The sequence below is a fragment of the Trachinotus anak genome, unplaced genomic scaffold (assembly GCF_046630095.1).
Source record: "Trachinotus anak isolate AG129_WGS33_773 ecotype Australia unplaced genomic scaffold, CSIRO_AGI_Tana_v1 ptg000009l, whole genome shotgun sequence".
NCBI lineage: Eukaryota > Metazoa > Chordata > Actinopteri > Carangiformes > Carangidae > Trachinotus > Trachinotus anak.
Genome location: NW_027273860.1, coordinates 6,567,408 through 6,589,955, shown reverse-complemented (window position 1 = coordinate 6,589,955; position 22,548 = coordinate 6,567,408). Strand labels below are relative to the sequence as shown.

The following is a 22,548-nucleotide window of genomic DNA, read 5'->3' as shown; positions in this document are numbered from 1 at the left end:
CTCATTGATGGCCTTCTGCTAAATGAAAGGCCACACACATACACACACACACTCACACATCTCCTTTCACCCCTGGGGAAGTGTGTACATGTTTGCTTCACTTGCTGCAACTGCCCTTGGGCAACACACGTGCCCACACCACTCACCCACACAAATCCACATAAGCAGACACACACTTCTGAAGAAGTGTATTTGAACATAGACACACACACACACACACACACACACACTCACACCTAAGCAGCCTTCACCCCACCTGCATGAATAATCTGTTGTGAGTGTGACGTGTGAAATTGGATTTACGCCTCCCAGGACGAGGGGTCTGGTTGCGGGCAACCTGTGCTTCTGTGGGAGATGTGTGAGATGAGAGGGGCACACAACAAAAACACAGGTTACTGATCCCTTCATAAGCCTTTATTTCTCATAAGTGCAGCAACAATGAGGAGGCAACACACCACATCTGAGTCATCCTGGTTATACTGCTGCCACTGTGGCAACCTTTTAATGCCTGTAAATGATGTAGAGCTATAAATTGGAATGAAGCAAAGACAGAATATTTCAGGATTTTTGAAAACATTGTTGACTACCAAATCCATCTATCTATCTATCTATCTATTGGCTAATGACTAAGCTGCACAACAACAAGGCAAGAAATTTCACTGACTGACGCTGTGTTAGCCTCATGCAAGGGTAAAATCAAAGACATGAAATAATGGGCAAATCAAATAACAAATTGGAAAAACACTATTTCTCCCCATGGCTCCTCCTGGAGAGCTACAGAATAAAATAATGAAAACAATAATGTAAAATAAGCAACTAAACTGGCTATCAACGCAGACTTTTAGACGACATGTGGGCACAATTTTGTTCTTGTTCCAAAAAAAAGAAAACAGAGGCACTTGCTGCTTCGACACTCTTAACTCACAGCTTTGACTATAATGGCACGGGCTCAGTCATAATATAGAGTGAGTAATTGCAAAAGAGATGAGGCTGCAAGAATACAGTAGCAGCAGAAGCAGAAAATTAGTTTTTCCTTGCTTCACATCTGAAGAAATGACACTAGCTTGCAACCGTCCCAAACCCATACCCACATCCACTCATAGCAACATCCTTATTCTGCAGTGATGGCAACTTTTTTTTTTTTTTTAGCATCATGTTCCCGGCCTAATGAGCTCAATGGCAGGGTGTGAAGAGAGCAGCTGAGCCTCTCCACGGTGATTACAACTCATCAGTGATGCCAGGCCAGTGAAGACTCATAGACACGCTCTTTAATTTTCTGGGCACAACGTGTGAGGCTAGTGGGCAGAGGAAGGTGGGTGGGGGTGGGGGGGGGGGGGGGGGGGGGGGGGGGCGAGGGGGCGAGGAGATAAAGACAGGGAGTGTTTCATTTATACTTGTTATCACAGAGCAGAGCAAGGTTTTTGTTGAGGGAGGAGGAGAAGCTGTATGGACAAAATACTGGCTGCTCAGAGCTCCTGCTGTGGAGCTGAATCATAGTTCAGCTCTGCACACATGTGCAGGTAGGAGATAATATGGGATGACAGTTAGGGTCACAGCATTGCTTAAACCCTGGACAGGGAGAGAGGTTCACTGACAACTGCTGAGTGTTTTGTTTCTGCAAGGCTAAACACTTGATTATCACTGTAGAGATCCAAGTTCAAGTCCAGTACCTTGGACCGGGAAGCCGGTGAGGGATTATGTCTTTGTTGCTGCACTACAGACTCCTACTGGGTGAATGGAGTTGGAGTAAGGCTGTTTTCAGACACACCACATTAGAAGTGGTGTGTAGAAAAAAAATGAATTAATTTAATTGAGACCACTATGTCAATGCAGCAAATCCGAGCAATAAAATTTGGTCTGTCAAAAAAAGTTGCAACGCTGTCATCAAATGATGAACTTTGGTGGACAATCAGAGCACATACTTGGTAGAAAACTTGAAAACAGAAATAGTGTAATTTACTGTAGTTTACCTCCATAACCTCTGATCCTTTTTCATACTTATACTCATATCATCCTCTCTGCAATGTTTTGGAGTCCAATAAGGCTCCAACCTCATTGATCTATACCTTAAACCAGACTTCCAGTATTATATTTCATTATTTGACCAGAATCTAAAACAACAATATGCTCCCACCAATGCAGCAGCTGGTGTTTTTTTCAGTGTAATGCTGTCTGGTAAAACCTGGAGGTGAGCAGCTCTTGTTTGTGCAGTCATGAAATCTAGCACTGGCAAGTGATAAGAAAGCAGATGAATGTCAACACCCTCTCCAAGCCAACAAGGAGAGGGCTTAACAGCTTAACAATCTGTACAGCATACGACGCCCTTTGTCCTTACACCTCTGAATCGGATGAGGGACACTCCTCTGCCCAAAAAAAAGAAAAAAAAAAAGTAGTAGTGTTATTAGATAGGAAATGGGCAAAATCAGTGATGATAATAATCTTCACCTACCTCTCCACAAACCAAACCGGAAAATACAGCAGAGATCAACACTGGCTTCAGTAACATCAGATACACAGATGAAAATATAAGAACAATGTCAGCTTAGCACTTTGCACATAGCAGTCCAGCTTTCTGCTGGAGAGGGGAAAAAAAAGTTGCATGGCAACTGACATGCACACAGACGGCAGCCATCACCATAGCAACCTGATAGTACATTATATTCAAATTCATTCACAAGGACACTTTGGGGCTCAAACAGAATTGGGAAAAAAAGAGGTGGTTTATAATTAGAGAAATTCTCACTCACCATAGGCAGAGTGAGAAATCCAGAAACAATCTGCTTGTCTCTGAGACTCAGTACGGGCCCTGGTTCCTGAAGGTCCCAGACTGCAGCGCTGAATAGTGTGTCTGGAGGGGGTGCAGACTAGAGGCCAGAGCCAAGGTCACTCGAGACGGCACAATGAATTAAGCCTGTCACTCCATCTCTCCGTGGCCACCAGCCACAGGGATAACAATGCTTTTAATTTTGGACTTCCCTCTATTCTGCAGTTATGTATAGGGGCCGTGGCAGCAGGCTGGCTGCTTGCCCACAGAGGCTGCAGCCTGAAAGCCTTTTCCATAACGAGAGAAAAGGAGGAGGGAAGGGAAGTGTGGGAGTCGCCGACGACGGTGTGAACTACCATGTTGTGCTCTCACAGTCTACTGATAACTGGACCTCCAATCAAAACTGCTCTCACTGATGCTTTTCTCTCCCCTCATGCTTTGGCTTATCTCTTTTTATGAACTGGAGAGCGATTTCTGCCGGCTTGAATCTGAGGAGGAAGGTACAGAATAAAGGGAGGTGAAGTGTGAAAGCTTTGAAGTAACTGGACAGATGCATGCAGCAAAATACAGACATATACAGACCAAGAAAACTGAACCGAAGCTGCAACACTACCTCTGCTTTAATGCTGTCCTACTTTTTGAAAGTCCTTCATTAAATATGTTCTTTTTCATCTCTCAGCATTTACAGCAGACTTACAGTATTATCACAGTGGGTCTATGGCTGTGCCATATAAAAAGCTGGTTACATCAGTGATTTCACTGCATCAAAGCCAAGATTTGATGTGATCTCAGAGAGTTTAGCTCCATTTCAAGTTGTGTTAAACCAACTTTCCTTTGCCCCGCCCTTCCACAATGACCCAGGGGACATGCCCACAGAGAAGGCGTCCATTTTTCCTTTGATGTTGTTTTACCCTTTGATGGAAATCAGCAAACAGTCCCTGATAGCATTGGGGCTGTACTCTTGCTCTGTCCATATGTTTCCTGCACTTGCGTTGATGAGGCCCAGACCCGGCTGAGACTGGGGCTGTGACTCAGGAGTAAGGCTTTACTTCTGGGTGTTGACGCCATCTTGGTGACCTTGCAAAGTAACCAGCTGCTTGGCACCAACCACAGAGGACTGTGGCTTATTGTGCAAATGGGAAGCTGATTACTGATTATGACTGTGAGCAGTTCTGTTATGAAACCACTTTTTCTCATTGGGAGGGTAACTCAAGACAAGAGAGACTCTGGGGCTTTGATAAATTAATTGTGCAGCCAGGATACACACAACAAGTGATTGATTACGAGTATTGACTCAATGCAACAACAGGCTTAAATTAAATGCAAGCAGCAAGAAGTACAAAGCAGGAAAAGGTTTCCTGGTAGACTTCTAACCCTTCCATCCAGGAAGAGGGTCATTTTGCTGAGTCACTGTCGCTGTCAGTTGTGGCCCTAGATGGTAAAGCTGGCAGGATGAATTGCTGATGCTGTGTCATGAAGGCTGGCGGAGGATGCACAGGTTATCAATCAGCGCCATCTCTCCCCTCCAGGCCCTGCCCGCGGTACAGCGACACACCAGCCATTAAAAGAACATTAGGCTCCCAGCATGCACCTCACTCTGACCATAACAGCAGAGGGAACACATCGCCCTCTGTGTCCAAATCAGTCACCATGAGATCTCACATGGTTATATGACAGCAGGGACACTGTTACACTGTGTGTATGAACCTGACAGAGTCAACATGATATTAGATTAATTACCAAACGCTTTTAGTACTGATGGAATAATTAAACATGGATCAAAGTGGATCAAAGTGAGGTCTGGCACTTGTTAAGGGTCCTATGGTGTTCAGAGAAGAAATCCTAAAATTCAAACTTTATTTCTCTATCATCAAAACCTATTATCAAAGAAGATAAGATGAATATTTGGATTTGACCAAAAGCTGACAGTATTGGATTGAGAGCCTTTTTGAATCTGGGTCACTGCTGGGATCTTTTGGATGTTGTGAATCCAAATTGACTACAGCTGCCATTCTACATAAAAGATACAAACTTTCCAAAGCCATATTTTCAGACTCCAGGTTGTGAGTTTTTGATAAGAAAAATGTTTGATGGAGTAAAGGGCTAAAGTAACTTGGTTCTGGACCTCAGACTTCAATTGCTGCTCAAATCAGAGATTTTTCTCAGCAGTTTAGATAAGTCTGGCGTTGTTAACTGTTTCTATGTTGACTGAAACAAATGTCTTACTTGCTTTTGATTGGTTAGGACAGAGCAACAACTTCTTCCAGACAGAAAACATGAACGGTTGTCAGACCGAGTAATGAAGCGAAACAAAATGGCAAACCTTACTATGAGGCACATCTCCGGGGCCAAAATGTTTTCAAGTTCCTGTTAACCAGCACTGAAGTAAGGGCCATACTTATGTGCACATGAAAAACAAATATCCAGCTATGAAACAGTTCATTTAAATGTCTGCAATGCCAGCATCATGCTTAAACATTTAGGTTTCATGTGCTCAGTGAACAAGCTGTCAGCTCACATCCATGTCTTGGCTATAGTCCCAAGGTTAACATATTGTATATGTCAGTACGGAGAAAGCAGAACAGTGTAGCATTAAAGATGATTCACTTGTCAATAGTCATTAATGTGGAAGGCAGTGAGCTCAGAAAAAGAGCCTGAAGGAAGCTCCGGTGAGTGTTAGTCACTGTTATCTGCTATCAGGGATGCTTTTTTGTGTGTCTTTTAGCTTCCTTCACACATTCCAGAACGCAAAATTTCTGCTTCACACTCACATCATGTTAACAATGAAGAAACCCACAGTAGCTCTCTCGCAGGATGAATGAATTTGAACTCGTTCAGAAGAGGACTCCCACTCAGGAGGAGCGGAGCACCTGTGCTCAGGGGCAACTGAGGAGGAGTGGAACAGCATCACCGGCCTCTTCATTACTCAACGAGCACACACCCAGCCAGGACCAATGACTAAAGCAATTTATCAGAGGAATTGTGGCTAAAGCCCTATCTGTGGGTGTGTGAACACATGTGAGACACAGACAGAGAGATAAATGGTGGCCCAGTAGAATTCCTGCTGATCTCTACAGCCACCGCAGAGTCCATTTATAAGCAGGAAGTTTTACGGTATGAGTTTCCTGTGCACTTCGGAGCTGTTTTAAACCTTCTTGTGAGGGTTCAAGTCAAGTCTCAACTCTGTCAGAGCAGGACTGAAGGCAGGTCTCACATCCTGACTGTTGTATTTGCTCTGAAGTCAGTTCAAGTCTTTAGATAGTTTAGTCTCAAGTAAGTTAAGTCTCAGATCAGTCAAAATAAAGCCTTCATTTTTTTGACACAGGCGCAAATCAATTTCAAGTCAAATCTTCAAAGAGTCAAGTGTCAAGTGAGACAAGTCCCACAACAGTGAAGTACATCAAATCTAAGTCTAAGTCTTGGTCAAAGCTTCGAGGCGTCTGGTCTGAAGTAGTTCATGTTTCACGTGGCTCAGGAGGTAGAGGGGGTCGTCCACTAATCGGAAGGTCAGCATTTTGATTCCCAGTACTTCCTCTCTGCATGTTGTAGTTCTTTGGGCAAGATACTATACCCCAAACCTGACCTAACATTGGTGTGTGTATGTGGTAGAAAAGTACTGGATGCCTAGAAAAAAACAGTTTTTTAAATAAATGTGTGTGCTCTTTGACTGGTCTATAAGACCAGCAAAAGAAAAATGCCATAGAAGTTCAGAACCATTTACCATTTCAGGTTACCATTCAGATTCAAGCCAAGTACCTGCATTTTCTAAGCTTTTTCTATTATAACACAAAGTGTCTGGCAGCTTCACCACATCACACCAGGGCAGTCATTAAGACCCAAGCAAGGCCAGACTGTCTGACAGATTCAGCAGGGGATTGAATCAGTGTTGGCGGTTCCGGCTCCGGCTCCACTGTGTAACACACACCTAAGTTGAGGTCCGGAACAAAGAGTGCGACAGGTAACAGACCCCCAGGGAAGAACCTGTGACAGACTTGTTACATCACTGGAAAAAGGACACCATAAACTGAATATCCAGCACTTGGAGTGATTGGAGGAGAAGGGACTGTCAGTGGCTGGATTTGATCAGTGTTGAAGTCAGACCTGACGGGCCAACAGGGATGTCCCCCTGTGTTTAGTTTCACCTGTCCTTAAGATATTAGAGCTTATTATTTTCCATCAGAATTCAATAATGACCTACAGGAAAATCCATTATTTTATTAAGGGACAGTGAGTACAGCAAAAAAAAAAACCCACTCAATGTACAGAACATCACAGAACGAAAAACTATCAAAATAACATCTGTTATTATATCCAATGTAATGGATTTCTCCTATAAGACCTCCCAAGCGTGTCATTTTTAGCTTTTTTAATATTGTCAGTGCACATACACTCACACACCTGGAGACCTGTGATACCTGCAAATTCTCAGCACAAGCTTGTTCCCTCTCTCCTGAGTGTTATCGAGCCAGGCAGTAAAGGAGCAGACATCGGGATGCAGCTCACCCCCGCCACTGTCTGAGTTGTAAATATCCTCCCCACCATCTCTTTCCCCCTCTCGCTCTCTCGCCCCTTCTTCCTCCCGTCCTTATGTGACCCCCTGACTGAGTGACTGCCTGGTTGGTTGACTGACTGACTGACTGGCTGACTGACTGCCGCCGCGAGTGGCTCGGAGATGATGAAGAGTAACGTGAAACTACAGCGTGTCAAGTCCCGCTGCGCTTGTCACAACCGGTAACACAATCAAAAAATTACATCGCTGTTAAATTAAAGGGGTTTAGGATGACAGATAAATTCACTACACTGACTGAATGCGTAATGACACTTGCCAGAGTCACTTGGAGTTTGACGCACTGGTCTGATCCTAATCCAGACACTGCAGACAAATGCATGTTTCAATGCATCCCAGCTCTACAAAGGTCATGTTGGAGCAAATGTACAGCATTTCCTCACTATGGTAGTAATACTAATGTACTATTTAGCTGCTTGTGTATAAATGTTTGATCACACAAGATCTGATTTATATTTGTGAAATATTACATTACAAAAGCATCTAAATATAATTGTGCAAGTGCTTTCTAGCGACTTTTAGCACCTCTGTGATGTTTTCCTCTTTCCCAAAGTGCAGCTTATTCCTTTGTTCAACAAAAACAGGACAAGATCGGAGATGGAACAGGTCAAAAGTCAGGATGAATCAGGTAAAAAAACAATCTTTATAAGCTTTCTGATCAGCAGCCTTGAGAGTAAGTGAATAATTAGACTGGATATGGAGCTAAGTTGCCTTACATAAAATAAATAAATAAATAAATGTAAAAAAAATCAGTTTACTAAAATGAAAGCAAACCTTTCTTTGCCCTCTTTCTCTTTCAGATCTAAAACAACACGAGGGAAAAACATTTGATCAAAGCCTCAACTTTGGCTTCTGTCTCACAGCCAGAACTCCAGAGTGTTACATCTCACGGCGCGGCAGGAAACTTGTCAGGCTGAAAGACAGATTTATATGTAAAGTCTGCCTCTCCTGCTTGGCTACATTGATTATTGGACCAGCGGCGCTCAGTGAGTAAGGGCCACGGTAACAAATAACAAGCACATAATCCTCCGCGTAATAGCTGTCAAAGATCTAAATTTACAGCAGGAAAATAGGCTGGAAGACCTTTGATGAAGAACTTAACCTCATTGATCAATGCTGGATAGATACGAGTGTCTCCGTAGACGCTCCTCCTTCTGAAGCATTATTTTTACATGTGGAAAGGCTATTTTTGGAATTGATTTAGACCCAACTAATGTGCTTTTAACAGCTCCTGATTTAGCATCCAGGAAGCTTTGACTACTGGTTTAGCTGAGTGTCTGTTTGGTGATAATATTCTCTGCTCTTCTCTTGCATGGATCCTTGGCAGGCCGGGAATGACAGACTAACTTTGCACAAGTGCATGGCTGTCCCAACTCCCTGAAGCAGAGGCAGATGTCAGAAGGAGAAGCTGTTACCGCTCGGTAAAGGGACGTCCAACATCGATTCTAATACAAGGCTTGATGTTGGAGAACCGCCTAGAGCTGCGGGGCCTTTCTTCTCCTTCATCTCCCATATCTCTTTGCTCTCTGTTTCTTTAATGTCACGTCATACTTTCATCCGAATAAGTTTCTTCTGTTCTGTCATCTTTTCTTCAGGCTTGGTCTTCATGCTCTGGGGCCCTTGAACCAAAGAGGGTGTTTTAAGTCTGCAAGAGTCTGCTAGCTGGAAAATGGGATTTTTTTTTTTTTTTTTTTAGTGATGAGAAATAATTTAAAGGCTTCCAACCAATAAGCACAGGAAACGTCATGTATTTATATCTTTGTGCAAGTCTTAAGTGTGTGTACACTCACACTTTAGCGTTTTGTTTTGCAGTAACAGGAAATTATACCAAGCAAGTGCTGATTCATAATAATGAATCTGTGACTTCAGATCACCAGTTTCAAATTTCATCACAAATAGCCAGGAAAAGATTTCCAAGTAGTTATTAGTTTTTCATCAATGTAGTAGCATTTAAAGCTGCACTAATTAATCTTTTCTATTAGCAATGGATCAATTTACTATATTTGACTTAAAAGGGGCTGATCATAGTGATAAACCCACAGAGAAATCCTATGGAGCTCCTTAAACCATTCAGTGGTCTTTCAGCTTGTTGTTTTGGTGTGATGGCCCGCAGCTTTATTTGACCCAGTCTCACTGGTTTTATTAGCATTATATCAGCAAGAAATTCTGAGTCATCTGTTTTACCAAACTAGCAGAATATTTAGCAGTTAAACAGGCAGATATCTTCCTCAGAAGCTAAGGGATGGTGAAAATTAAACTTGCTAATTAAACTTGCTTACAGTGTGTCTCTTGTGTTTTCATCTTTTCCCACTACCTCCAGGTTAAAAAAAAAAAAAAAAAAAAAAAAAGATAGCCTTTCATTTGTCTACAATGTGAACATACTTAAAATAGAGTGAGTACTGGGATTTTGATACAGCTCGAGATTTCGATATTTGCTGTAACACCCAAAGACACATAAAAGTTATCCTGTCATCCTGCAAATGTCAGTTCAAATAGGAAGCAAGGCAAGCTCTTTTTATTCCTAAAGAAAGTCGGAAAATCTGTCAAAACATAAGTGGTGCTTGAGCACTGGGAAGAACTCTAATTGATAACATTTTGGCAGAACGACAGTAGATTGACACCAAAGTCAGATGAAAAATTCAGCGCCTCCTGCTTGCGTAACAGCAGGCTGACTCAACAGCAGAGTCAATTTAAGAAAATGTCCACTTTCCTCCTGTGTAGCACCGATCCCTGAGTGCCACTGGAAAGCAGCTTAGCATTAAATGATAGAACATTTATCTGAGGGCACACCTGCTCTGCTTCACCTCCCTGCTACATTCAGCCCAGCGAGAAATTTTCAAAGCATTTTAAAGCCTTTTGCGATTTATGTAGAGACAGGTTGAAACATCGCGCTTGTGACAGAAAGCTTGAGATTTTTGATTAATTGTGCTGAATACAATTTGATGGAGGTCAAAAATATCATCAATTCACTTACAAACCCAGAAATATTCCTCGCTATTTATAATGACAAACTAAAATATATGACGACCAAAAACTTGTGATTGGCAGCATGTATCAGTCAGTGTGTTCAGATTTGTGCGTTTGAGTGGCAAAGGTTAACACTACACATCAGATTTCCTGTAATGCAGGTGACGTGGGTGTCCACCATCTGACAGCCCGTCTGCAGCAGGTCGAACACCTGTCACACCTCGCCGGTGGAAAGGTGATGGCCAACCGGCTGGGCAAGCTGACACGGTTTGAGAGCGGCCAGTGGCAGTTACTGAGTGGGAGAGCGCTTCTCTAGATGCTCTACATGAGTCAAGCAACATTAATTACTTTATTTATTTTTTTATTTTTTTCCAAAGGGTAAATGACTAATTTGTTGAATTTTGATCCATCATCCAAGCGGGGCATTAACATGAATTTACTGAAAGTGCACCAGAGAAAATTTATGTGTGAATATTTACTCACTTAACAAAAAAGAAAAAACTGGGGCCAGCAATCTGACCAGTTTGCCTTATTTTGAACTAGGGCTGAATGATATGAAATAAACTTTTTTGGCAGATATTGCAATTGTAATAAAAGTCATGTTTTCAGTTCGAATGGCTATTTTTGGATTTCGTTTTCAATAAAAAAAAAAAATTTAAAAAAATGATAATGATGTGATTTTTGTTAAGTCTTGTACAGAACAAGCACGTTCCCTTACATCTTCAGAATATGACTTGTAGGCTGGGGTGTCTCTGCAGCGCCACAATGCTTCATTCATAAGTGTATGTTGTAACACATTTTACCTTCATGAAAGAAATTGCAGCTCCCGCGATTTGAATATTGCACTTGACCAAAAATATAAATACCATACATCGATTAATTGTTCAGCCTAGTTTCAGCTTAGTTTCAAATGACGGTCTGAGTTCTAAAATAATTTAAGCAGATAATGAAACTTGGGGACAAATGCAAAAAAGGAGCAAACGAATGCATCATTGAGAGAAAGACAAACAGGACAGAAGATTTCCTGCATCTTTTGATCTCCACCAACAAAGAGGAAGAAATATGCAGACTGATCTCTAAATGAAGAATTAAGAATATAATTTTAAATAAAGGATTTTGTGAGATAAGGCTGCCACTAAAGTGTGTATTTTCCTGTGCAACTTAAAATCCTGATTTTGATATGTTAAATATGCTTTGTTTTTCTGTTTTAGATCCATCAGGAAAATGGTTAGCAACCTCCATGGGACATGCCCTCCAATCACATCTCACTGTTCAACCTGTTCTCTGCTCTGATTGGTGAGGCAGAAGGTATTTTTAGCCACAGATATTCAATAAAAGCCGACACATCTCCAGAGATTTTAAATTGAGACAAACAGACAAGCCAAAACCACAGCAAAATAGCATGACACAGCAGTAGCACTGCAACGCCGAGGGTGCTGTCAGCCACCATCTATCCTCCTGCCTCCCGACAGGCATCACTGTTAACACAAGGCCTCCCTGAACGCACCTCACCCTCTCATGCCGAGCAGGTAAATCGTTAAAGGAAGCCGGTGATACTTCATCACAGAGAGCAAGAACACAATCACAAGCTCTGATACACTGAGTCAAAACTTTGGGTCCAGTGAGAGTAGCAGCACTATTAGTGCACTGCAGGACAACTGCTGCAACATCACAGTGAGAGGGACCATTTGTCAAAGTGCTTCCCTATAGAAGTCCCCAAATGTGAGGCTGTTTCTGAAGGGAGGAGAGTTAGTGGCCTTAAGACTCATCCACTGGGCTCAGAAGAGAGACAGTGACTCATACATCGATGGCAGTTAACTGAACTGCACTAACATCCACACAAGCTCTGATGAAAGGATATTAGGAAAGTTCACACACGAAAGAAGGACACAGTTTGCAGCCCAGTTGCAAAACTAAATGATTCATGTCATCTAACAAAGTATAAGTAGCTATTTTATTTGCCTTGGGGGTGAGAGATTAAAAATGTAGTGGTGCAAAATGACAACCAAGGGTTGGGAGCCCAGCCCTTCTGTTGTAGGTTTTATTTAATACATCATAAGATGCCTGCGGTTGCCACCAACGTATTTGGCATAATACCATAAACAAGCTTAATCCCTTCAAATCAACATAACAGATGTAATAGGGCGCGACAGTGTGCTTATTTCAACATGCTGAGGGGGTGAGGTCAAAAACAGAACAGTTTTGTTCTACGTGATGGGATTCAAGTGATCATTATTACTAATGACGAAATTTTGCAGACTAATGCAACAGAACAGTGTTTTCCACGCTTGCGGGTCAGGATCCCACATGGAGGATAAATCCCTGCTGTGAAATACTGTATATTGGATAAAACAATCAACTCATCAGTTTACCAGCTTCACTGTTGTTTACGAACACGCCATGTGGTTGAAAGCTCTGTAAAAGTCAGTGGACCTTGAGTTGAGATTATTTTTTAAACATACTGATCCTAACAGGTGAACATCAGACGTATGCAACCTGTGATGAGGGGTTGGAAGCCAGCAATGTCGGGAAAACAAAATACGCTGAGTACAGCTGAGACCCGGATGCAACAACGGACACTAAGGAAGCTGAAGTAAGTGTAATAGGAAATAACTACCATAGGAAATCCTCTTGTTCTAGAACAATGCTGTAGTATGAATTTCAAGATGTAAGGTAACAAAAATGTGACAATAGATAGTGGAATTTACTCTTTTCCTGTAAACATACAATCTGATAATCCTACTGAGAGTATCTATGAACCATACAAGAGTTACGTCTGCAGCAGGAAGGAAACAAGGCCCTTTAGTGCATACAGGAATGTCTATGAGGTAGACACAGCAATCCTGTGGTGCACACAAGAATTAGCATCATGAAGGAGGAAATACACATTGTTTCCACTGTGTCTCTACACTTCCTGTCTCAGTTGGGCTGCAAACGTGTTTTCTACAGACACAGTAAAGTGCACAACTCAGAAAACTCCAGGAAGTTCCTCACTCTACACACACATCCCTAGTTTTACCTCTTGACGCAGCCTCTTGTCCGGTGACAATGGCAGGAACGAAAATCAGTGGGGGTGGGATGTTTTTTGGAGGGGGGGGGGATGTATTGTACCTCGTTTCCTTGAGTGGGGCTGCAGAAACCGCTGAGGGCCAGCTGGGACAAGTGAACGAGAGGATCAACATCCGCAGAGAACGTCCCGAAGTCCAGAGATTTCCCGCCGAGCGCTGACCACGTGTCAGAGAGCAAGAGAGAAGAAAGGAGAGATGTTGTATTGTTCTCCTCTCTCCCCCTCCTCCTCCTCCCCCCTGTGCTCCAACCCCCACTATTAGTGAGACGGATTAACTCCAAGAGCTGCTAGTCCGTGTCTGACACGCTGTATGCAGACATACATACACAGACACACACACACACATACATTGTGTCTATTAGGGCCTTCTCTATGTGATTCAGGCTGACAGATGAAGGCAGATGCACTCCACAAAAACATGGCAGTGACAACTAGTCTTAAACTGGAGAATTTACTCATGGATGAGCAGCCCAGTTGCTCAATTTTCCAAACAGACTAAAGGCCTAATTAGGCAATTACACCAAGACTAAATTGCATGTGGTGCAACACACACACCCAAAAACGTTTGAGGGTTTGTGATTGGCACACTTCAGAGGGTTGAGAATGATGGAGCCTGGAGTCTTCTATCCGGGCAGGGGTGACCTTACTTGTTCAGCCTCCACATGATGGAGCAATGATTAAAGATGCAATATTTGGTTAGGAGGTGGAAGTGAAAAACTTCATGGAAAGGGAGCAGTGGCAGCTGCAGCTGTAATGAGTTTGGCCGTCACTCCCTGCGGCTCTAGGATTGATGTTTACCTGGAGATGACAGAAGATATGACAGTGTGGGGACATGACAGGGTTGACATTTTAAAGTGAAATCCTACTGATGCCGGTCCAGCGGGTGGGTGGAGGGGTAGAGTTATGACACATTATTTGAAATGATATTAGAGAGCAGACAACACCACATGGCACAGATGTTGTTGCCAGAAAAGCAGCAAATAACAAATGGGATGTATTAGAAGTGACAGAATTTGAACAACAATATCTATAGACTAGAACAGGAACAAAGTATCAAGTAGACAAGTACAGCTTCTCTGAAAGAACTAAAAAAATCCAGCACATTGTTGAGCACTTCAACTCTTGACTCAGCGACAGCATGTAGGTTTTTTGTGTTCTGTCACAGTTAAGATTTATGATCCAATATCTGTCTAGAAGTCTTTTTGAGGTGCAAGAACTTTGTATGGAAAGCAAATATCTCTCAGCCAGAACTAAGTATGATTTGCAGTATTGATTAATCTATCAAGTATTTTCATTATTGTATTACCTATTCATAAAAAAGTGAAAACTTCATTTTTAAAAGACACTAGTTAAACGTTGTCTGTGACTGAAACCCATATTGAGAAATAGCCACTAATTTCTTCTAGCGTCCTTGTCTGTGAAACTGGGCTGGGCTGATCACTGCCGTCTTGCTCACAGCATCAGGCTGAACTGCTGTGAGAAAAACAAACCAATTACTCCAATTCATTCAGACAGAGGAGGATCTGAGCCCTGCTGATGTACATTTAGAAACCTCCCTTTCACACAGGCTATAACAGGATTCTTGTGTTTATGGCGAATAACTACACAAAGATGTTTGTTAATTGCATTGAGCTTTAGCTGCATTGAGAAAATGTGACGCAAGAGGATCAGGATCAGGGTGTAAGCTCTTTAGAGGAGTGAAGCAGCCTCAAAGTTTGAAAAGCATGATGTATGCATTAATAGCTTATAGTCTATGCTTTAGCATGGATTACTGTCAAACATGCAACATCCATCAAATATCTCTCAGGGACGCCTATCGGAGAAATGATGAAGCAATCAGTGCAACCACTCAGCATGCTAATTACCAACACTAGCCCGAGACACCCACCAGCAGCACCTCAGAGTGTGTGTGTGTGTGTGTGTGTGTGTGTGTGTGTGCACATGTGTATTAGTTTTTAAAATGCTTTCCAGGGGGAAAATGTCTCACCACCGGACGTTTAATTACCACAGGATGGAGAGCTTTGGTTTGCCTGTGCCATCACTCATGGCTGAATTAATGAATAGGTAAACAGCAGAGGAACAAGCCAGACTCAGCATGATCTGGATGAGATCTGTGACACCATACACACTCACAGAGAGAGAGAGAGAGAGAGAGAGAGAGACAGAGAGAGAGAGAGAGAGTCAGCAGTGTTTAATATTATGGATGAAGTGGCGTTTCAGTGCCATGGTAGGGTGGAGCTGGAGCTCAGAGGAAGAGCTGGGCTTGTAGGTGATTTGTTTGGCAAGCTTCACAGAGTCTATGATTAAGTGATAAAATACAGATGATACACGCCCTCTCGTTCTGACTTGCAATAGGTAAGATAATGAACAACACGAGGAAAACGATTACTGCGTTTCATCAGAGAAGTCCATAGTGTTATAAATCTTTCTCTCCACAAAATAACAGTAATAATAATAATAATTATACAAGAAGTGTCTTAGTAAGGTATTTTTCCACCATGAGCCTCCACAACAGCTTCAATGCATCTTGGCTGATGATGCTGGTGGACAGTACTGTTTAACATGTCAGACCAAAATCTCCCATGGGGATCAATTAGGTGAAGATCTGGCGACTGCGAAGGCCCTAATGTGCGACTCTATACATTTTCATACTCATCAAAACAGGCACTTATCTCTGTGGCCATAATCGCTACACTACAAGTTCATCTTATCAGTTCAATTTTGGTAAAAAGTGGAAGAATGATGCATGTTTTGATTATTGGTGCAAAGGGCTACTGTGTCATTGTTGAGAGAGTGCATTTACATGTGCACTGGTATCTTGGTTATGTCTGGATTTTTTGAAGCATCCCGGTGAAGAACAAACGGGCTGCCTGCAAGTAGATAATCAGAACCTGGATACTGTTATGATTATATATACAGAATACTGAATACAGAATAACCAAATTTCTAATGTAAATGGAGCTTGTGCATGTAACCATAAAGATGGTTCACAGTTAATAGCAAATCAAATGTTCTAGTTACTTTGCTAATGGTTTAAACTCTTATTTTTGAACATTGTTTGAAGTATCTGATCCTTTTCTTGTTTGGAATCACTATCACTGTGTAACTGTTTTTTTCACTGTTTCACAAATGCTTTCCATAAAACTTCAAAAGCCAACTCCTGTCTTTAGCTTTTATTGAAAGTTTCTTAAGCTCAAGCATGAAAAATATCCTTCCCAATTTCCCAGAGCCCAAGGCGATGTCTTCAAATTGCCTATTTTATGCAACTAACAGTCTAAAACCTGAATTAATTTTACAATGAACTGACACATGGAAAAGTCTCTGTTTGAGAAGCAGGAAACTGCAAATGTTTGGCATGATAAATGACTTAAATCAAATATACTGATTCATTTTCTGTTGTCAAACTAATCACTTCAGCAGTAACCATAAAACCTGCCTGCTGCTAGCACGTTTTTCTTTAACATTTTTGGCTGGAGACAGAAGTTTCCACTCATTCAGACATCACCACTGAAAAGGGCTGAAGACAGACAAAACCCACCCAGTGACAAAAAACTGCGCCAGACAAAATGAATGTCAATGACATTCCAGTGGCCTGTTTACGGCTATCGTAGTTAAATGTCAAATGGTTGGCCCCGCGGGGAGACAGAGCTGGCTGGGAGAGAATTTGCAGGTGTCTCTCCCTCCATCACTCTGCCGCTTCCCTCTTCTGTGTGATGTCGTGTGCGGGGATGGGACAATACAGCAAGTTCAGCAGCTGCGTCTATTATTAGTGAAAGAGTGAAGAATGGAGTGAGCGCCAAGGGGAAAGGAGAGGAGCCAGCCAAACCTGACATGCACACTGACAATATTTTAAGAGTTGCTGTGGTGACAATTTTTGCAGGAGAGTACTTGTGTACCACAGACGACAAAGCCGTATGTGCACAGCAATTTAAAGGACCATTCCAGTGGTTTTGTATACATCATACTATTGGCTATTTTCCAACAATAGCCATTCACTGTATTTACATTCTGTATTGCCTCTCTATATAGTATTTTTTTATTGTTACTAGCTACTTCCGTCTTCCCCGATTTAAATAACACACCTGCACACACCTCAACGGATTGACAGGTAGTGATGCCAGCATGTACTGGACATGTTGCAGAGGATTTGATTACTCCGTTGACTCCCATTTTAGGTCTTCTTCATCAGAACAGTGTGAAATGACGAATCCGGTCAACCCACAGTTTGTTTGGCTGCACTGTAACAACTGCTGTAAACAGATGAGTCGCTCTTCTCCTGTTACATTTCTGATAGACAGCTGCTCAAGACATGTTTGCAGCCCTGAGGGGTTGATACGCATGTCATTACAAAAGGAACTCTGGGATATGCATTTTCAATTTTGTATTTTTATGATTATCCCACTTGCTGTTAGTGCCATTAACCACATGGCACCAAATCAACCCGGACAGAAATGTTAATGTTATGGGACTAAAACTAAAACCACCTGTCCTTTAAGTCTGCAACTATGTGTGTAGAGAAGAAAAATAAAAGACATGAAATAATTCTAGTAGCACCAGATGCATAAACTCTCATGACAGTGTTGAGAGGGAGTAAAAAATCACTGCAGTAACTACAGCGTGTTTGACATATCGTATACCACAGCAAGCTGCAGTGTTTTTACAGCACAAACAGCCTGCACAGCGACCCATGTGTCCAATTTATTTGCAGCTTCTGACAAACCCAAAACGTCAAGTCATCTCTTCTACCAAAAGGACAGTCTCCTCTTCGGGGAGAGAGGAAGGGGGGAGTAATTCCAACAGCTTCAGCAGCAGTTTCATTCGGCTCCTGCTGCCTGTCGTTCACAGCACTGCCCCTCTCAGTGCATATATGAGATAATCTGGTCGTGAACATGGATCTCAGGGTTTCGTGGGTCTATACCAGAACCAAGTGGTGGTGTAAATGTAAAAGACGCTGAAGGAAACATTTCCATGTCTCCTGTTTGTCGCAAAGCCAGACATCTGTCCAGCTGTTGTCCACTGAGATTTTGTTGTTGCCATGTTGCTCCTTTCTGCTGCCAATCCCGTACTCACTCCAGCATCAACGTCCTCCCTGCACAATAATGCCACAGTCTCCATGGTGATATAGCTGCCACAAACCACCACTACCAGCACCACAAACTGGCTTTTGCACAAACAAACAAACAAGCACACACATGCCAGGCAAAATCCCACTGTATCACTGTGCAGTTTTTCTTTTTTTCTTTTTACACGCCGCTCTGTGTATGAAAATTAATTTGCGGTGCCGACACCTCGCTCCATCTTTTGCAGTATTAATGCTGTCTCAGATTACTAGACAGCTTTCCAGCCCCCTGGGGCCACGAATCTCTTAGACCGGAGAATGAGACAGAGGAGGAGAATGGAAGCAAAACCATATAAAACTGCTCTCTAATTGGGGGTGACAAGCACCAATAGTTTTATATTTGCAGAGTTCTCTGAGAGGTGGTTAATGCAATGATTACAATGAAATGTCAGCTCCCATGACACCCTTGGAAAGAAAGACATCAGACAGATGCTGCATTATCTGGCTTCTGGTTTGCACAGTAGCTGTCGTGTAGAGTTCACTGGAAAACCACCTTTCCTGTGCTTTTGTTGTGTGGAGCATTTTGGCACAAAATACAACTCTGTCAACGTCTGATGAATCCTCCTTCTTCCATCTCCTATACATTTCCTTTTACCTCATGTGACCTCGCTGGGGACTTGGCTCTCGCCTTGCCAAGCACTGCACATGAGAAGCATCAGCCCTGCTGCTGTTCAACCCATCAATCAGATTCTCCAGCAGCCATGAAATGAGCCATATGCGGCATGGGCAGGGCACAGAGAGAAAACAATGCTTTTATATACTCAAGAGCTCCACATTTTTTTCCCCCTGGCTGCCTCAACTGGCACTTAAATGGTTTAAACAAGAGTAGTGCAGGTCACAAAATCAAATGCTGGCTTTGGCTTTTAGGTGACAACAAATGTACAGGCTGTGTGTGTATGGGGAAAAGCAAATGCTTTGATTTTCCGGTGCAGAGGAAAGTAAAGACGACCAAGCATTTAAGACAAGATAGGGGAGTTGTTCTCCCCGTCACCTCAATCCTCCACAACAATTAGCCATTGACAGTGACATAGGAGCCCAATAATAAGCTCTACCATGGGGAGGGGACTACAGACCCCAGCATATGGTGCCACTTTAATCTGCAGCCTACATCAGACGAGTCTGGCTGGTAGACAAGGTTTGATTTTAACTGTTTGCTCAAAAGGTTCAAGACAACATAAAAACAAAAGACGTAAATACAATATACTGTGTGTATCCAAAACGCAGGTCTGACATGTATTCACACATTAAAATTGCAAGGTTCTTTACGCCTTTCCTGTTGCAAGAAGTTCACTGCTGATCTGACAGACATCCAGATTGAAGAAGTTGCCAAGGAAACCAGCGAATAGAAGATCTCTCTCTCCTTTTTTGATTTGATAGACTAGCACTTTTCTGGGCGAGAGGGTGGTGATTTGCTTCCTTTTTAGCCAGGGTCACAACCTGCCATCCATTAGAGGCTCTGAGTAATCCTCATAGGTGAGCCCAGCCTCAGACCTCATAATCATCTGGCTGACACCTGCTAGCATTGTCCCCTTTCATCACATGACTCCCCCACCCCCAGGGGCCAGCCCAAGCTAGGTTTTACTGGGTAACATGCAGTTCTCAGGGACGAATTCTCCTCCTGCCAGACCTTCTCATAATCCTATTAGACCCAGTCATCTGCACTGCATTTAAAAAAATGTGCTGATTGATCCTAAAACACAAACCCTCTGTGTCCCGAAGCTGCCTACAGAACAGGCCTTATGTCACCTGTGTTTCACTTTCCATACGTGGCGACTACACATCTCTCGCACCACAAAAACATGAACAAATTGCATTCTTCTGCAGGGACTTTTTTTAATCATTCCCTGTGTGAAAAGACAGCTGGATTAAAGAGGCCCTCAGATGCTAACAACACAAATAAACAGAGAGGAGGGAAAAAATAACTGCTGAGTAACTAATAACTGTTAAGCTTAAAGGCCTTGCCTGTGAAGACAAATGTTTCATAGACGGAGGGGATAAAGACTAGAGTTAAGCCAAGCCTTATGACTTCCTTGTACCAAAGCCACCGGAGATTTTTTTTTAAGTCTCTGCACTTAAGAGTATTGAGTAAGAGACAAACTTTAAATATATCCACATATTTGAAATTGCTTTATTACCTAAAATATTACCGCAAGAGACCCATATTTTACCTCATAGGTTTACAGACTTGTGTGTGAGCTAAGTAACCCTTAAAACACTGAGCAATCTACTGGGAATTATGGTACAGCACTGAGGGATCATCCTGTAGTTTGACACAAGCAGGTTAAATATTTGACCACACAGCAGTCCTTTGTTGAATTTAAAGCTGAAATACATACGTTTTTTTCTGAATAACTCTTTATTATATAAGTCTATATATATATATATATATATATATATATATATATATATATATATATATATATATATATATATAAATAGAATGGGACTAAGCGTCTGAGAGGCTCTATGTAGTGACAGTGGTGCTCCTGAACTAAAACCATCTGCATGTTAACAGGCTCACAGTGACAATGCTAACGCCCTGACGTTCAGCATATATAATATTTTCCATGTTCGCTTTCTTTGTTTAGTGTGTTCATATGTTAACATTTGCTAGTGAGCAATGAACAAAGTGTACGACTGAGACTGATGGTAATGTAGACCCATACAAGCTTTGCAGGCCAAATTCAATTTTTGATCCAATGATGGCACGAGAGTTTTTAGCCTACTCAAAACCACAAATGTGAATTTTATAGTAGCTACCACTGGAGAAAAGGTCAGGGCATCACCAAAGGCAGCTGGTTTGGCCAAGTTATCATCGACTTTGCCATCTTTGTTAGCCTGGCTGAAAATAACATTTTGCTGTGGTTGGGAATGTTGTCTCATTTTTGATAATGTTACCAAGCTCAGTTATGACATTCTTACTGGATACCATTTACAATGAAGTGAAACTCCAGCATTTTGCTGTAGTCTGGATGTGTGGAAAACTACTGACTCCAGCTTTAACTGAAAATCTCCTTTGTTCCCACTCAAAGCTGAAAACAAGCCTTTGCGTGGATTTTAACTCTCCAGGGATCTACTGCAAGTATTAGCTCAGCATGTCGTATTAGCTCTATCAAATACACCTAAAAGTCTCTACAGCAACACCCAAAAAGCACCTTACACAACACATTTACCGTGAAGGAACTCATTGGGCCCTTTCCGCCCCTTGGGTCCCACTTGGCACAGAGAGTGACCATCAGTGGGTGGAGGTGCAGATTGGAGTGGCATGGCTGCAGCTGAGGAATGTGAGGAATTCCCCTTGTAAACACCTCATGCTCGGACGGTCACCACACTCTTATCTCCCCGTGCCCATCGCCCCCTTTAATCATCATAATGGTTAGTTATTCATTACCGATGCCCCCCCTCCCTCCCTCATCTGCTATCTGCCTTTCCTGTGGCCTCTGCTCAGTCAGGGCAGGTGAGGTCACTGCTACCACCAAGAACTCAAGTCTTTTGTTTACCTGAGACATCACATGGTATAGTATTCACTCTGATACCCCCCAATGGGCAAACAGAGCCTGCTCTGATACTACTGTATACAGTATAATGGCTTTCAAATGTCAACACCTTGAAAGAAAGAGTTTTTTTGGAGCCATGCAGTTCTGCACGACTACCCCAGGCTCCTTCTGGTCCTATGGTAATGCTCTTTAGCTGATAGGATCATAAGTGCCTGATGGGGGAAAATTTATTTTTCTCCTTGGTTGAACAGAGTGGCTTTCGCTTGTTTTTCAGCGTGGCACCTCCCCCCGTGGTTCCTGTGTATGAGCCCCCTCTCAGCTTAAATGAAAGTCATTTCGAAAGCAGCTGAGGGCCTTCGTTAATACTACGTGGCATTTAGAAAACACAGGAAAAGAAACGCAGGCACAAGCTGGCTTTTGCTTAGGCAAAATCCTGTTTTGGCAACTTGCTCTTTTGTCAAGCTGGAGGAAGGTGCAAAGTCCATCCTGAGCACATACTGCGTAGCATGAGGGGCCCGTGGGGGCTGCATTCCTCCCCACGTACCACTCTCTACCAGTCATGGCGGA

General features: G+C 42.5%; 1 protein-coding gene across 3 annotated transcripts in view; it reads right to left on the bottom strand.

Moving 5' to 3' along the window:
- The window catches only part of tmem108 (transmembrane protein 108), a 44,133-nt gene that overhangs the window by 18,541 nt on the left and 3,044 nt on the right, over positions 1-22,548 (bottom strand). The window lies entirely within an intron of this gene.